This window comes from Chelonia mydas, chromosome 6, assembly GCF_015237465.2.
Source record: "Chelonia mydas isolate rCheMyd1 chromosome 6, rCheMyd1.pri.v2, whole genome shotgun sequence".
In the NCBI taxonomy this organism is placed as follows: domain Eukaryota; kingdom Metazoa; phylum Chordata; order Testudines; family Cheloniidae; genus Chelonia; species Chelonia mydas.
Window position 1 is genome coordinate 65,810,149 of NC_051246.2, and position 16,232 is coordinate 65,826,380.

Consider the following 16,232-nt stretch of genomic DNA (forward strand, 5'->3'; position numbering starts at 1 on the left):
CATAATCTAACGCATATGTAGCTAGATTACTTACTAAGTTCTAAAATTCCATTCCTGTTCTGTCCCCAGCAAAAGCATCACACAGACAGACACAGACCCTTTGTTTTTCTCCCTCTTCCCAGCTTTGAAAGTATCTTGTCTCCTCATTGATCATTTTGGTGAGGTGCCAGCAAGGTTATCCTAGCTTTTTAACCCTTTACAGGTGAAAGGGTTTTTCCTCTGGCCAGGAGGGATTTTAAAGGTGTTTACCCTTCCCTTTATGACACCATGTTTCTTACATGTGGTGAAGTCATGCTTGAATTACACAGGTCCTTTCAAAAAAGTTTCAATAAAATCTTTATACCGCACGACATTTTTCTGCATATGCCCCACTTCTCGCAGAAAACTTGTCTGGAAAAGTCTGAGGGCTTTTTTTTTTTAATGATTATTTTAAATGGGTAAAATCCTGGCCCCGTTTAAGTTAATGACAAACCTGCAATGGAGACAGGATTCCACCCTCCAGGGGGAGCACTTCGTGGAGTTACTCTCCTGTAGGAAGGCTATCTTAGTGGGTGGGGCACTGGGCTGGGGTATAGGAGACCTTGGTTCAAATCTTGGCTCAGGTACAAGTGCGTAACTGTACAAGTGCGTAACTTGTACAAGTCTCCGTCTCAGTTCCCCATCTTTCAAATGGTGACAATGCTCCTTCCCTGCCTCATAGGCTCTTGTGAGAGTAAGAAAATCTTTAATGATGGTGAGGTGCTCGGACACGATGATGGTAAAGTAAAGCTTCCTTAGTACCCTAAGTTCAACTGTGGTGGGAGACTTAGAACTAATAGCTCCAGCATTCTAGAGCTAGAGGGAATAGAAGGCTGTAGGCTGATGGATCATGTGATAGTCAATTGTAAACCACTCATTGGTCTAGAAATTAATGTTCATCGCACAACTCAGACTAGTAATTTTGGGAAGAAATTCCACATCTGAGGGAAAGAAGGAAATATTTCTGGAGCAGGTTGTTTGCAATAAATTGCAATTATAGAGGTATGGAATGTCAGTAATCCCTGGGGAGATGGATTAGTAGGGGGAAGGCAGTCAAAGGTACATAATAAATGCAATTTATCAAATGGCTGCTGATAAGAGACCTTTGCCATTTATAAAACCCATTTTGTGCCTCCCCTATCCCAATCCACAAAGATTAAGATCTCAACAAAAGCTGAGCAGGAAGTGCTAGATCCAATGGGTTATGTCTCTGTCATAAATATAAAGGGAAGGGTAAACACCTTTAAAATCCCTCCTGGCCAGAGGAAAAACCCTTTCACCTGTAAAGGGTTAAGAAGCTAGGATAACCTCACTGGCACCTGACCAAAATGACCAATGAGGAGACAAGCTGGGGGGGAGAAACAAAGGTTCTCTTGGTCTGTGTGTTTTTTTGCCGGGAACAGAGCAGGAATGCAGGTCAGATCTCCTGTAAAGGGCTAATAAGCAATCTAGCTAGATATGCGTTAGAGTCTGTTTTGTTTAAATGGCTGATAAAATAAGCTGTGCTGAATGGAATGTATATTCCTGTTTTTGTGTCTTTTTGTAACTTAAGGTTTTGCCTAGAGGGATTCTCTATGTTTTGAATCTAATTACCCTGTAAGGTATTTACCATCCTGATTTTACAGAGGTGATTCTTTTACTTCGATTAAAATTCTTCTTTTAAGAACCTGATTCCTTTTTCATTGTTCTTAAGATCCAAGGGTTTGGGTCTGTGTTCACTGCAAATTGGTGAGGATTTTTATCAAGCGTTCCCCAGGAAAGGGGGTGTAGGGTTTGGGAGGATTTTGAGGGGAAAGACGTTTCCAAGCGGGCTCTTTCCCTGTTATATATTTGTTAGACATTTGGTGGTGGCAGCAATAAAGTCTAAGGGCAAAAGGTAAAATAGTTTGTACCTTGGGGAAGTTTTAACCTAAGCTGGTAAAAATAAGCTGAAGGGGTTTTTCATGCAGGTCCCCACATCTGTACCCTAGAGTTCAGAGTGGGGAAGGAACCTTGACAGTCTCCATCCCCTTTCATAGATCTAATTGCAATAACCAACCTCCTGTCCATAGTGACAGCCCAGGATATGGCCTTGGCCTTCTGTGACATAGATGTTCCCAGGCATGTATATTAGTACCCCTGTGTCCAGCCATCTTCTCAGTATTTTGCCAAAGGGGGTCATATGTGGTCTCTGCTGAAAGCTAAGAACTATCTTACTGTTAGGGTTATTGCAAGTTGTTTGTACAGGAAGTCATTTAAGAAATATGTAGACTATTGGATTTCAAAGTTGTTGAAAGTCAGACTTGTCACCTGAGGCGAGGCCCTGGTGGCGTCTGCGGGCTCTCTCAGTCAACGCTGAGAACAATGGACATCTGAGGAGACAGTCTGTGTTTACTGTCTGAGCCAGGTGAAGGCTTGAGGATTTACCAAAAAAAGAAGAAAAAAAAAAAAAAACAAGAAAAGTGTCTGAATAGGGGCCCCTCTGAGGTAAGAAACAATAGTCTGCAACTGTGTAAGAGAAGAGGAAAGGGCACAAGGTTTTATTCATTATGGAGGAGAAACTGCCAGCAGGAATGTCTCATGAAAGGTGGATCCCAGCTCTTGGAACTAGAAGACCACTACTGCAAGGACTGACCTTTGGGTGAGAGGACAAGAAAGTAACTTGTTAATAAGTATAGGTGATACTTTGCCGTTTAAGTTTTCTTTTACCTGTAACTGTATGTTTCCAAACCCTAATACTTGCTTTGATTTAAATCTTTATCTCAAGCTGTTAAATAAACTTCAATTTGGTTTTACTATAAATCTGTCTAAGAGCTTCATGTTAAGGTGTTGAACTGAGGTGAAACCAATGAACTTGGGTGCACTGTTTCTATAGAGGCAGTGGATCAGCGTACATTGTGGGTGACCAGAAGATAAAGGACTGGCACCTGAGGGTAAGAAAGGGGGGGTGAGTAAATTGCTAGCCCGCAGAGAGAAAGGGCTCACAGAGCTCAGAGCCATAGGTGCTGGAACTAGGGATGCTACCGCACCCCCTGGCTTGAAGTGGTTTCCATCATATATAGGGTTTGCAGTTTGGTTCAATGGCTCTCAGCACCCCCACTATAAAGATTGTTCCAGGACCCCTGTCCAGAGCAGAGTGCTTGTATTGCTTGCAGTCGGTAGTTGGGGAGGGTTTCCCTTGGTGAGCTCAGACAAGGCATTCACACTGTAAGCAGGTGGTAGTGATTCATCCTGGACACTTTGGGTAATCCTGAAAAGTCTCTCACTGTCCATAGCATTTTGAGGATTTGTTCAGATTAGGTAATATAATCTGTTGTAGCGTGCCCTGGATTGTGATATAGTCAGGTTCTTTAGTACGTCTCACAGAGCACAAAAGCTTCCCCGCAGTCAACAGTACAATCTGGCCAGCCTCACTTTTTTCTCCCCACTAATCTAGCATTTGAGCTGCTGTCTATATCAGAATACTATTCTGGCCAGTCCTGGCTTGTAACCACTCAGCTGACCTCAGGGTGTTGTGTTTTCTGCCTGTGTATCAGGATCTTGTGGAATGATCTAAGACAAGAATGAGCCCAATCTGAATTTCTTACCCTTGGAGAAATTTATATAACCAAGGAATTTTTATTTCCTTTCAGATCACTGGTCCAGAAACAGGACTTTGAAAATTGTACTTGTCTTGTAAGCATTGCAGCTGCCAAAATGTTCTGTCCTGTGATATGAGATATTGGATCTTTAACTCACCTGAATTGTTATACCACCTTGCTTTTGCCTCTTTCAGGGTAATTATTCATGGTGTGTTTTTAAAAAAGTATTACCTTTTATTGGTTTTAAATGTGTTGCCTTTTAATTTTGTGGATAATGAGAACACATGCGGTTACATTGCCTTAGCAGTGTCAAACTCATTTTGGAGGAGAGGATGTGATTCCATGTTTAATTATGGTGTGTGAACCAGGCTATAAATTCTGGACTTCATGTGCCCCTCCCACCTGTGTTAGCTAATTATTTCATATCTACTGCAAGTTTCCAGCACATTCTTCTTAAGCAACTAGTATTAACTACTGTCAGTGATGGGATACTATCTATCTTGGCTATTTATATAGCCCCATCACCAGTATTTGAGCATTTTATAATCTTTAATTTATTCATTATCACAATAACCCTGTGAGTTAGGGAAATGCTGTTATCCCCCTTTTACAGAGGGGAACTGAGGCACAGAGAAAAACGGCTAGTAAATCTGTGGTAGAGCAGGGAATTGAACCAAGGTCTCCCAACTCCTAGGCAAGCAGCCTACCCACAGGACCATCTGTCCTCTCTACTAATATAGATGGACCACCTCCTATGAGCTGGTATAGCAAGTCCTAAATTCATCTGTCTCCAATCTGTGATCTTAGCCCCTTCTCTGTGTGGGAGGGGCGAAGGCAGGATGAGTAAAAGCCCATTCATGGAGTTTATATGAACTCCCAACCTCCTTCAGCAGCCTCATGGAACCCCATACATGGAAATTAGATGCTTTCATACAAGTTAGAGTCAAGATTCGTGCCTTATTTTAATTCCCCATTCCCAGAGTCTGGTTTAAATTGTCATCATCTGAATGTCTGTCTTTGGGGGTCAGCTGTGGAGTGTCTTTAAAGGACTCACTCTCATTTTGTATATTTCTAGAACACCTTTGTGGAACTACAGCCCTCAGGAAAGGGAGAGTGGTTAAGCTAAAATGTCCATGTTCCTTTTTGAACTTTGAGGAAGCTATATTGTTCTTCAGCCACCCTCTTCTTGGCCAGGCAGAGAGGCAGGCTTGCTAAATGCTGAGTCAGGGAAAGTGTAGGTAAAATGCATTAACGACGAAAGTTTATTCACCAAAGAAAAAGACAAATAACTATGCACAGGACAGTTTCCCATGCAGTCAAACCAGAGCCAGCAGTGAAGGATGGGTGGGGTGGTGGTGCTTATTTTAATCCTCTCAAAACTTTCGCAAGTGACTGGGATTTCAGAGGTTGCTGGACCTTGTCCTGGGATCACACAAGAAGCCGCAGCTCCCTCCCGAAGTCTGGCCCTGCAGGAAGCTGGCCAAGTCTCTCCCTTGCGCTTGTTGTTCTCACAGGAGGGGATGAGGGAGCAAAGAGTCCAGCAGCTTAGCCCTGGTCTACACTGGGGGGGGGGGGAGGGGGGGTTGATCTAAGTTACGCAATTTAGACTACATGAATAACATAGCTGAAGTCAACGTACTTAGATCTACTCACCGTGGTGTCTCCATCGCGGTGAGTCAACTGCTGCCGCTCCCCCATTGACTCCACCTGCGCCTCTCGTGGTGGTGGAGTACAGGAGTCGACGGGAGAGTGCTTGGGGGTCGATTTATCATGTCTAGACTGGACGCCGTAAATTGACCCCCGCTGGATTGATCACTGCCCACCGATCTGGAGGATAGTGTAGACATACCCTTAGAAACACAGGATGGTGGCTCTGTTCCTCCCTGCTGCAGCACTTGGCCTGGGAAGAGGCAAAGGGGTGTGATCAGCCCCTGGAGCTGCCCATCTTCCTTGGGAAGGGGGAAAGGGGGTCTTGCTGTGGCCTCCGCAGGCTTGGGGCTAAAGAACCCCAGGTGGAACAGAGGTGAGGTGGGGGGAGGCTGAATTAATGGAGGGTGGATGGGCTGAGCTGAGAGAAGGCTGGGTGGGGATGGAACTGATGGGAGGACTGGGTGGACAGGATTGTTTATGGGGCAGGTGATGGGCAAATGTGGGGTGTGAGAACTCCTGCAATGGCGGCCAAGATCACCTTTCTCTTTACATTTGGGAGAGTGGTTGCACTCTGGGGGTGCAGGGGGGATTTGAAAATTAAAAGGCAGGCCAAAAACACACTATCGTCTCCTGGTGCAAACAACATGATTTTTTATTGTTGATCTCTTGGGGTTCTCAATACTGCAAAAGTAAGTAGACTGCATCTCTCTCCTCAAACTAGCTATGCGGAGGGGGTCATAAGAAAGCAACTAGTCCTATATCCATAAGCTTTAAAATAAACCTAACCAAGGGTTTTGTCTAATGTGGCTCTAGTTGACAGCCACCACTAGGAGACTAGTGAGCCAAGGAGAGGCTGTTCTCAGCATTTGGCCCACAGCTGTGAAACAATCTCCTGGATCTGACTAGGACCATGAACCTCAAGGCCTTCAGAATAAAAAGTAAACTCCACTTCTTTGACATAGTTTCCCCACAATTGCACCCTCCCTATTTCATAGAATATCAGGGTTGGAAGGGACCTCAGGAGGTCAATCTAGTCCAACCCCCTACTCAAAGAAGGACCAATTCCCAAATTTTGCCCTAGATCCCTAATGGCCCCCTTAAGGATTGAACTCACAACCCTGGGTTTAGCAGGCCAATGCTCAAACCACTGAGCTATCCCTCCCACCCTTAACTCACCTCCCCCCTTTCAACCCACCCCAAGTCTTGGTGTTACTTCCCCTTCCTTTGGGAACGCGCGAGAGAGAAGCTGAGGTCTGCGTTTCTTGCAACACTTGTAAAGCTAATACAGTAATCAGTGGCACAAAATCCCACATAAAACCTTGCTGCAGCATTGAAAAGTAACCCTAAGGCTTTTCCCATTCCTGGTGCTGCAGACTGAGCCTCTAGGGGGTGCTACATGAAGGCCTACAACTAAGATGGCTACTGAAGTCCTCTCACCCTATTCCCAGCCTGCTTGGAGTTACAGTGGGCACAGAGGAACTAGAACTTTTGGGGCCAAGAGGGAGGTTTTGGCTGGGGGTGATCTGGGTGAGCAATCTTGTTGGACCAGTGACAAGCCAGGGCTGCACAGCACCCAGCAATGGACAGCCTGACTTTACATAAAGGAGAAAGAGAATTTGGACACTGGCAGAGACAGCATAGGGTGTTCTTGTACTGCTCTGAGATTAGCCGCATGGATCAAGGCACTGCAGTGACCAGCATGTAGAGTGAGAGCTCCGACCCTACACTGGCTGCCAACTGAGAGCCAGCCAAAACCCCCGGAGGATTCCAGACCAGGACAGCCAGCAAGTCCAGCTGCAGCTGGGAGAGGAGAGGACCCTACCCCCAGCCAGCATTGAAGAAAAAGTAACGGGACTTCTGGTTAAGCTGGCTACCTTCACAGCATTGCAGCACACCATCTCAGGACACTCAACCAACCATCTGCTTTGGGAAGGTGCCAGGCAGCAGCACCCTAGCACCACCTCCTCCCCGGCAGCACCGCCCCCCCCCCCCCGGCCCGGGACAGTCCTCCTAAGTCTGCCGCTGGCCCCAGCAGCCCCAGACTCTGGGCAATTCCTCCCCCCAGCCCTGCACCCACCTCACTGCATCTCTCCACCATCCCAACCCCCCGCACCTCCATCCCCTTCAATGCATTCCTCCACCCTCCCAACCCCCTGCACCTGTCCCCCTCACTGCATCCCTCCACCGTCCCATCCTGCCCTGCCCACCACCCCTACCCATCCCAGCCCTGTATCCCTTACAGCGCTCTCCCACCCATCCTCTCCACCTCCCAGAGCCACCACCCCATGTCTCTAACCCCCCACCCCACCGCACCCCATTCACCTCTATACACTGCTGCACTCCCATTATGTCCCTATAGACACTTGTGCCCCCCACATCCTCATGCACCTGTAGCCTTCTGCCTCCCTCTGTATCCCCATCCACCCCCATACCTCCTCTCCTTCACTGCCCCCTCTCACCCCCACCCTGTCTCATCCTTGACCTCTTTCCCTCCCCATCCTCTCTCCTCCACCCCTACCATCTTTTCACCACCAGCCCACCCTCCTCCCTTCCCAGCTGGGTGATTTAGGCAGCCCCTGGAAGAGTGGATCCTCCCGGGCACCATCATAATCAGAAAGAGAAAATAAAAAGGCAATAAAACCAGACAATAAAACTCAGCCAGCAGCCCAGGGCCCAGGCAGAGCAGAGCCCCCTCAGTGCCAGCTGGCCAGCCTCTGGCCCTTCACTCTGGGGCCCAACCTTCATGCCAGGCACAGCAGTGCTGCAGCCCCCTGGGCGAGGGGCCAGGGGCACTGGAAGGATCCTGCAGCTAGGATGACCCCAAGTGACAGAGGGCGGGGGAATGGAGTGAGCAGGGGCGGGGCCTCAGGAAGGGGCAAGGCAGAGGGTGGGGCAAGGGAGTTCCGTTTTCTGGAATTAGAAAGTTGGCAACCCTACTTTCCTTCCCCAGATCCTACTTTCCTGTTCCATAAAGCCCCTGCCCCTCCTTTGTTATGCTGTTATTTTGGGTATTTCAGTCCTTTACTGAGCTTTGTTTTATTTACTTTGTTGTCCCCCGGGTACTGGGCTTGCTAGCTGCAGTATTATTGATATTTCTTACAAGACAGCACGCCTGTGTGTCTGGCACAGTGAGGAGTCACTTTGAATGGTGGCACCAGGGAAAGAATCCAGGACCAGCCCATGCATGAGGGGGGCAAAGTTGCTCCAAATATTAGCAATAGCAAGCACCAGTGAGAGGACAGGGAAGAGGCTACACGGGCAGTACGGGGGTGCTAAATACAATAGGACGTAGACTTTAAGTCTCCAACAAAGGACTTTTGCTCTTAACTCATCTTTGTTTTTTTAAATTCAGCTGATTGTAATCACTTCCAATTTAAAAATTAAAAACTCCTCCCCATGCAGGATTCTCATTTGACTTTCAGCTGTGGATAGTCTGACGGTCTGTGAGGGAAATCTCATTTTGCATGTTGGGAAGATAGATGGAAATTACTGATTGACAGTTAGTGGGCTAGGGTTCTAATAAAACTTCAATCTTTTTTCTTAGTCCTCTTCACTCCTATACAGTGGAGGGCAAGAGGCTGAGGGAAGCATATATAAGTACCCAGCCAGTTTTTCCCTCCCTTCCTCATCAGTGTACTGACTCAGACACTATCCTTTTCTCCTAGGATCTGCCAGCCTGGAACTATGGGCCTACCCAGTTGGGGGCCCTGTCTCTGATGGTGGCCATTGGCTCATGCTTCAGAGGAAGTAATAGGTAGTTAATCCCCATCTGCCTCTGTCCCGTATTACTGCACTCCGGTTTGGTTCTGCTTTGTACTAGCTGAATTTAGCAAGAGTATTACACTGCTTTCCTTCCTCCTTGGCGCTGACCTAATGCTCTGTAGTTCAGCGGGCTGAAAGGAGTAGAAGAGGAGGAAGAGATGCTGCTGCCTCTTGCTCTTTAGAGGCTATGGATCCTTTATGCTCATTATCCTAGACAAAGTCTGATTTCCTGGGCCAGTTTTAGGGCACTGCAAAGTCTGTGGCTGGGAGCCCCCTGATTTCTAGGGGATGAGGCCCAACACAAGCTCAGTTTTACAAAGGAATGAGGAACAATGTTCTAACGCGCCTTCCAGACATGCTGCAGAATAGCTTACGCACAACGTTTAACTTCTATTTTGAGTTATTTATTAGCAATTCAGTTTAAATAAAGATGCGTATAAAGATTTTAGGTGGACTAACAGGACGTTAATATGACAACATGTCCCCACTGGGATTTTACAGAAATTTGCATAGCTAGAAATCATTTCTTAAAACGGAGGGGTTTTTAAAGAAATTATGGTTTGGGGGATCTAACCCTTTTCCTTCCCAAATGCAACGTTCCTGCTGCTCATCGATTAGCACAAGGAATAGTGATTGTAAACAGAAAGTGACAGTGTCATTGTACCAGCTGAGAGAAGTGCAAAATAATACATGTGGCATCAGTGGCAAAACATACATGAAAAAGGGAAGCCGGTATCTTGACTCCAGCAACTCCCTTACTTGACCCTAAGTACTGATAAGCATAGTAAATTGTTTCCTTACTGTGCCACTAGATGGCATCATGAGAGAAGACTGGCAGCAGAGGCCATATGCAAGTAGAACTAGGTGACCGTATTTCTGGACAAATAGTTTATTTGCCAAAAAAATGCTATTTTGGATTGACCATAACTATTTGCAAATTCCGGTTGAAGTGAATGAATACTTTTGGCTGAAAAACATGAAGCAGAAATTATGAAAATGTTTTGTTCTGATAATTGTCAATACAAAATGTTTTGACATTTTGTTTTGAAATTTAGCTAGATTTGTTTTTTTTTATGTTTAAAGGTAACCCCCTCCCCAAATCAAAACAAAAATCATTTCAACTGGAAACGAAAATCTTTTTTCCAGGTCAGTCACCCAACTGAAAAATCAATTATTCTCTTAGCTCTGCATACAGGTGATGTGAAGATACCACACAGCATGCAACAAAATGTGCAGCATATGGGAATTACAGCCCTTCCTTCATGATAAGGCTGGTAACCATCTCTAGAGTAGCATTCCTCTCTCCTTGAGATCTCTGGGTTCTCTGCAGGGAGGGAGAGGATGGGCAGTAAGGGGCCAGTGGGGATGTGCATTGTCCCCTGCCTATGCAAAGGGTCTTCCAGTGTCACTTCCCTCCCTCCCCCCCCCCCAGATATCCCCATCTGATGGCCAGTGCGGGGGCAGCCACTGAAGGAGCAGGAGGAGTGGAGCTGTTCCTCCAGAGCCCCTGCGATCTGTAGGGTGCACAGATTGGACCTCTGGCCTGCTTTGCTGGGGTGGGTGGGAAAGTAAACCCCCAAAGGAGCAATGTGATGGGAAAATCAAATTTTTCTCTCTTCTCCAGATTTTGACTTGGTAGGTGCATGTCTTGCTACTGCACCCTTCACTTACTCTCCAAGAACATCTGACACGCAGCTCTCCTCCAAGCGCTGCTTTAATTACACATACTGGACCTGGGTTTTATTGCTCTAAAAAGTAGCCACGAAGGGTATCTTATTTGACTGGAAGGTCGTATGTAACTGCTGTGCAGTTGACCAATACCACCAGTGGGTGACTGCCCTGGGCATGTGTCCCTTCATTTACTCTCCACACCTTCGCTGTGTTTCCGTGCAAAACTTTGTTTCACAAGTTAAAAACTTCCTTAAAAGCCTGTGGATGGAGTTTTTCAAAAGGTGATCTACTAACTTTCCAAAAACCTGCCCTTCCATAAGAAATGCACTCAAAAATAAACGCTAACCTTGAACAACCCCTCTTGTTTTTTACATCTCAGAACTTTACTCCTCATGTGGCTTTTGCCATGAAGTTAAACGAATTGCCAGCCAAAGAACCTGATGACACTGGAGGTGAGACTGGAAGTAAATATTAGGAATGTGAGTAAAAACCCCCACTGTTGTTTTCCCACCACAGGAGAAGGCAGAGGGGTTGGGGAAGCTCAGGAATCTCAGAGTTAAAGCTGACCTCAAAAGAAATGGGTTTGTACCCTTTTTGGAGTACTTGTGGCACCTTAGAGACTAACCAGTTTATTTGAGCATGAGCTTTCGTGAGCTACAGCTCACTTCATCGGATGCATAGCGATGAAGTGAGCTGTAGCTCACGAAAGCTCATGCTCAAATAAACTGGTTAGTCTCTAAGGTGCCACAAGTACTCCTTTTCTTTTTACGAATACAGACTAACACGGCTGTTACTCTGAAACCTACCCTTTTTGGGTTCATTTTTATGTACAGAGGAGACCTGAAAAGATTTTCCCATACCATATGTAACCCACAAGGATGGACTGAGAATGTAGGGTTTGCCAGATTGATTCACAGATTTAAAGGCCAGAAGGGACCATTGTGATCATCTAATCTGACCTGTAAAACACTGGTGTCTTTACTTCACTAGGAATATAGAAAATATATCCTTGATCTGATTGCATGTAGCTTCGTTCTCTCTAGACTTCCCATCTGAGGCTGCTTCTCTGCATATTCACTCTGTCCCATAATCTGCAATAAAAAGAGAATTCAGACACTACTCACTCCCCCCTGTGCTCAGGAGGAAAACAAATCAGAAAGGGGAAGTGTCAGGGTTGTGCCACAAGTAAGTTACTAGTCATTAAACCTAAGTCTCCCCAAACGCTTCCTCAGAGTTGAGAGGAATATGAAAGGCAGCACTGAGAAAAATGGGGAGGACATGGGAATGGCACCTGGGGCAATATCTTGGTTCTCTTGTATCTTTCAAAGGTATTTGTGGCTCTTAAGTGAGTAAGGCAAGGTCACCCTTTGCCTGCAGGTCCCCCACTCCCCACCCCCAATGGTATTGGGGTAGGAAAGAGTTTGCACCTTTCCCTCCTCAAAAATCCAACCAACTACTGCCTCCGTTTCTTACCCCGATGGAATTCCCCCCATGAATTCCCACTTGCCACATAGAGAGCCAGAGCACTCCCTTGAGCACTATTTCTGCAGTGTCTGTATTTAGACAGAAGCTGGATCAAAAGAACAAACCAACCTTCCCCCATTTTGGGTAGTGAATAGGCAGCTGCTCTCACTGTTGTGTCAAATACAGCATTAAAATGTTCAGAGGCTTAATCAGCTGAGCAGCAGTAACCTAGAGCTGTGGACAACAGCTGGGGCCTTGTGCTCTGCCTGTACCAAAGACAGATGGAACTGGCTCACCGTGACTCTTTTCTGAATAGCATAAGAAACATCAATTGCCATGCCCAGTTCTCCCTGCTCCTCCCAGAGAGAGATTGTCATGTAACCTTTCCACACCAATAAGGGATAATCCACTCTGACAGTGATGTCAGTGCTACAGGCTGCTGTCAAAACGCTTTCGTTTTCTACCAAGATCATCTTAATCTAGTATATCAGTCTGAGGTGTATTCTGTCCTCTGCTTCCTCATGATTTTTAAAAAGGGTGGAGAGGTAATCAGTTGAGGGCTGATCCCACAAGAAAACGTGGATTAGGGTTGTCTGTTTCAGAAATGTACCTATAGTCTCTCGACAGTATATCATTAAAGCATGCAGCACCCTGACACCTTTTAAAAGTAATTAAAGTACTAATAAAGACACAATCTGTGATCCTCAGTGGTTACAATATAATCTTAAAGAGAATCTGATGAGCAGAGTTACGCAGTAGGGATGTGATAGCATGTGAGGGAGAAGTGTCTCCTAGAGCGAATACAACTAATCACAATATTAAAAAGGAGAAAAATTAACATCCCATAGCAATGGATCAGAAGCACATCACAACTGGAGTTACATGCATGTATCCACTGGGGGGGAGGGGCTGTAGTGAAACCCCAGAATCAGCCCACATCTCCATACACGGGGCTAGTTTCAGCTGCAGAGTGAAGGTTTGTGGAAATTAACCAGACAAATGGACTGAATCAAAACTCCAGCCAGTTCTACCCACTCGCCTCCCTGGGCTCAGGGCTGTTCAGCTTTTGAAATCTGGATCCTGTCTACGTGAGATCCCGATCTCCCTAGAAGGAAAAACCAGAGCCCCAGATCCACCCCCCACAAACTCTGGGGAAGTTCAGATGTGAATGCTGCAGCTCACATGCACACTCATCCATTAAAGCAGCAAGAAGCTCAGCTTTTGAATATTAGCCATTACCTTGCAAGAGGAAGCAGAGCTAGCAAGGGAAGGGTATCCAGCTACAGCACGAGTCTGCCTGATTTTCTAGAGCTGACTTGAAAATTTTGAGTGTATAGAAATAATTCTGATGCAATTTTTAATGACCCAGTCCCCATTTGACAACCAGTTTGTAGCTGGTTAGATGTTCTTGAAAAATCAGAAATATCAGTACAAACATTCACAATTCCCTCCAATTTTCCTTTTTGACCAGCTCTTGTATTTATACTACTGTGCAGATTAAAAGCAGCCTGTCACCTGGAAGTAGAAAAGGAGTACTTGGGGCACCTTAGAGACTAACCAATTTAATAGAGCATAAGCTTTCGTGAGCTACAGCTCACTTCATCGGATGCATACATGCTCTATTAAATTGGTTAGTCTCTAAGGTGCCACAAGTCCTCCTTTTCTTTTTGCGGATACAGACTAACACGGCTGCTACTCTGTCACCTGGAAGTGTAAGTAGGGCTTAATCTCCTACTATCATTTGGAGATAATTAGCAGCAGCAACATCTTCTACTACAGCTGAGTGAGGTGTGAAGTGTTGCTCTTATGCCAATAGCACTCTTCAGAGGAGCAGAGGTAAGTGCTACCACTAGACCCTCACTGGGATTTTTTTTAAACACGGTTGAATTTCTCTCTTAATCCCCCTCTGGCTCCAGGCAGAGATAGCAACTGCCCTGTGTTGATAGCAGAGAGATAGACCAAGATCTTAAAAAAAACAATTGATGGCTAAAACTGGCTCCAAAATCCATATTTAGATGCCTGAATTCCCATTGACTTAAAAGGGACGGGAGATCTGGCATGGCTGCCAATGTTGGGGGGAATTTAATAAGCCAGAACCCCAGCCATTGGAGTGTTGTGCATGAATTGTGGTGGGTTTCAGATTCTGAAATAATTGTGGATCAAAACAAATGCCAACTACTAACTTGCCTTGTGGTACTGCAAGAATACCTGAATACTAGTGATGGAAACCCTCAAAGAGAGGCCAATGGTAGATAAGCATCCAGAGTTTGATACTGACGGGAACCAACAAAGGATGGGCCAGGCACTACCACCTCCTCTGGACACAGCTGTTCTCCCCAACTATGGTCCCCTTTACATGGAATGGTTGACCTGCTGTCCTTCCCACCCTCCACCCCCCACTGTGCACAGAAAACATCAAGCCTGTTTTCACTCCCTCTAGTAATTCTAGGGCCTCTCCACTACTTTCTTTCTCAGCTGGGTGTTGCTTCTCTCTCTTCTCTAGCCCCAGCTGATTCCATACTTTCCCCATTACTCCTCCAATCCTGGAAGGGTTGAAGAAAGAAATCTCCCTCTCTGTCCCTCACCTCTGAATTCAGGAGTGGCTGGGTGAATGACTGAGACACTGCTAAGGAGAAGTACCACTCCACCCACTCTGCACTGAACTCCAAGGAGAGCAGAACCAAGGAGCAGCTGAGACAAACAGAGGGAAAACGGGTACTTGCCAGCCCCACACCTACTCAGCACAGCAGCCTCTACCTTCAGGAGGACCTCATTCCAGCCCTTTGCCCCTCAGGTAGCAGATATAACACTCCAATGGCTGGAACTGGGACTAGCTAGAGTTATAAAACCTGGGCCCAAGCACACCTATGGACATGACTAGGAGGCTATTCTGTGTAAGTTTTTATACCATGCTCATAACTGTAGTATTTGAACACCTTCCAGTAGTGTATTAAGTAACATGACTCCACCTCTGTCACATGTTCTCTCATCCTTTCCCCAGGGGGAGAAGTGTGTACAGTGGAGTGTTTTGGAATTTTCTATTGTATATCCACATACAGTTATGTCTGTGTTAGAGAAGGCCAGCTCAAAGAAATGCTTCTTGGACTTAGAGCAGAAGGTGGTGAGGTTTCTGATGGTCCTTCGTTCCTAGGGGAGTTCATTCTACAGTCTTGGGCCACCCCAAGAAAGCTCTGTCTCCTGGAGCCAAATTAAGCCTTAGGCTCACTGAAGCCTGCTTATATTACATATACAGAAGTGTCTGTGCTTCTGAAAACACTGCATGGTCTGCAGACCAGGTTGGTAGAAATGCAAATTCTCAGCCAGTATGACATGATCTACTACTCCCCTATGCCACTTAGATGGTCATGCTGAAGTTTCAGGCAGTTTCCCCAATTTCAGACTATTAGTTGTGGATATCATACTCCTCACTGAAAGCTCTTTACCTGCCAAATCTACATTGAGATGTTTTTGAGATATCTATGGGGAAAAGAATTACTCAAGATTTTAGAGTGGGAAAATTAATTCCTTCAAACCTCCCTTCCCCCTGCCACTCAAATGGCTGAGTTGATTTTGTTCAGCTTTTCCAAAACATTCACCTTTTGGGAAAATGTTCATCTAAAAATGTGAATAGTTCAGACAATTGAGTATGTGAATATGGTTTATAGATGAACCAGTTTTGTGGCTGTTGCTATTATAATCACTGCTAAACGAATGTTACAGGTTCCCAAATGATGGTCCACAGACCACTGGTGCACTTTAAAGCACTTATTGGTGGCTGCTCAGATAGTACTGGCTTCTCACTTCCAGCTACTACACTGTATTCAAAGAAACTAAAAGTGCCCAATGTATTTTTTGAGCGTTGCTTTTTCTACATGAGCAATGGCCATAGTTGCAACAGGGATGTTATAAGATTGCTAATGGGAGGGGAGGTGTCCATGGGACACTCTGTTAAAATGTAGCCCACACTATGCCAAATTTTGTGAACTTCTGCTATAAAATGAAAGCTTAGATCCTGAAGTACTTGTTTGTCGTTTCATATGCAAACCTCCCATTTAAGCCAATTGGAGTTTTTCTGAGGAAGGACTGTAGGATTTGGGACAGACTGTA